Genomic DNA, 2376 nt, shown 5'->3' with positions numbered 1-2376 from the left:
GCAGGTTTTCCTGAGGCTATACCGTGAGGTATTTTTAGCGGTGGCAAAGCAAAATGCCAAAGTACAGTATCTGCTCACAGTGTACATGGTTCAGAAACTTTATTGCATCATTACGATGCCAAACTCAAAGCAGGGTGAAGCAATTGGTTCATTTTGTTTGTCTATTTGTCTGTCCTTCTATCTACAAATGTCAGTTTATGATCAAGGAACAACTTCATTTCAATTGAATGTTACATTTTGAACACGAATCGGAACATGAATCGGAAAACGAACCTGTTTAACAGTACTTTGGCTCTGAATTTGTCCTGATCGTACATGTGCAGAGAAGTGAGAGAAAAAAAGGAGTGCGCAGAGGAGTGTGCACATGTGTGGAGGAGTGCTTTCGATACGATCTGGCACCCTGCCCTGCTCACCAAACTCTCTTCCCATGGTATCCAAGGCCATCTCCACTCATGGCTCGCAGACTTCCTCTCCTGTCACAGTCAACGTGTGGCCCTAAATGTAGTTCTTTAATCCCCTCTTCCTGTCCAGCCTGGAGTTCCTCAAGGCAGCATTCTTGGCCTTGTTCTTCTTCTGTTTTTTTTTTGTTTTTTTTTTTAATCAACTAGTGCGTGCCCGTACGTGCGTGGCCGTACGTGAAAAAAAAAGACTTTCCAACAACCACACAGGCCGTTCCTTCGCTCTTGTAAATGACGACTGGATTGGGGCATTGTGTTTATCTATAAATGCGGATAAGAAATCGAGAAATTATTAGAATACAGTGAGTCATCACTGTCCCGAAGTCCATACATTGTAACCCATAATGGGGAACGCGTTCTAACTTGGCCATAACTTGGGAACCACTTGTCCGATTAATTTCAAACCTTGAAATGGCAAACAAACAGAGATTGCTGGAATTATATATGGAAGATAGATACTGTGGGTGCAAAACGCCAAGCAACGTGTCCTGTCATTGGTAACTGAGGATCTCTTCCCCATCGGCCACGCCTACGCAGCAATGTGTCCTGTCATTGGTTTGGTAAATAAATGGCCATAACTTGGGAACCACTTGTCCGATTAATATCAAACCTTGAAAAGGCACATACTCATGTCCCCAGAAATATACCTGGCAAGTTTCTATTACATCGGACCAGTGGTTGTCGAGAAACTGGTCACAGACACACAGACAGACACACAGAGATTGCTGGAATTATACACACACACACACACACACACACACACACACACACACACACACACACACACACACACACACACACACACACACACACAAGCATTTAAAGCCCATTTTCCCCGCTAAAGCGGGGGTTAGCCTTGCGGGCCCCATGACAATCTTCTCCACTTTACCCTGTTTTCTGCATCTCCCCTTCTTAATCCCCTTGCCCACATTTCCTCTTCCACCACCTTTAGCCAAGTTTTTCTCGGTCTTCCCCGTCCTCTACTTCCGACTACACTCATTTCCAACACTCCTCTCACCCAGTCACTTTAATCCTTCCTCAACACATGACCCAACCATCTCAACCTGTTTCTCTTCACAACATCCATCACAGACTCTATTCCCATCATCTTCCGCAAGTGATCATTTGTCTTCCTCTCTCTCAACGATACTCCACACATCCACCGAACCATTCGCATTTCCACCCTTTCCAGCCTTTGTTGCTGCTCCATGTTCAGTACCCATGTCTCACTCCCATAAATCATCGTACTCCTCACACATGAAGCATACACCTTTGCCTTCAGCTTCGATGACACTCCCCTCTTTGTCAGCATGCCACTCAGTTCCCAAAACTTCTTCCATGCACATCTCACTCTAGCAACCGTCAAAGAGTCTGATCCACCTTCTCCATTCAGCATGTCTCCGAGATAGCAAAATGTTTTCACCCCTTCCAGCTTCACACCATCTCCAAGATCCAACTCAACAATTCCTTCATCTACTGCTCCCTCTATGCACACCTTACACTTGAATGTACCTGCCACACTGGTTAATGACCCTCTCACCCCACTACATTTTCGATGAACCCATTCAGCACACACTGTACACTGAATGGAGTTCACTCCAACACCCTTCCTGCACACAGCACACGGCCACTTCCCAGTCCTTTCCACCTCACCACATGCTTTACCACTTGCCATCACCTTCGTCTTTCCGATATTCACCTTCAAACCTTTTGCCTCCATACATTCCTTCCACTTGTTCATCTTCTCCTTCAGTCCATCCATACTCTCTGCAATCAACACCAGATCATCTGCATACAGCAGCTCCCACGGTAAACCCTCCTTTACCCTCCGAGCCAGCACCTCCATCACAACTACAAATAGAAGTGGACTTAATACCGACCCCTGGTGCACTCCCACCTTCACCTCAAACTCACCACT

Source organism: Eptatretus burgeri, chromosome 7 (genome assembly GCF_056783735.1).
Source record: "Eptatretus burgeri isolate ZD-2024b chromosome 7, Ebu_testis_v1, whole genome shotgun sequence".
NCBI classification, from domain to species: Eukaryota; Metazoa; Chordata; class Myxini; order Myxiniformes; family Myxinidae; genus Eptatretus; species Eptatretus burgeri.
The sequence above is the reverse complement of the archived record's forward strand: the minus strand, read 5'-3'. Positions refer to the sequence as shown.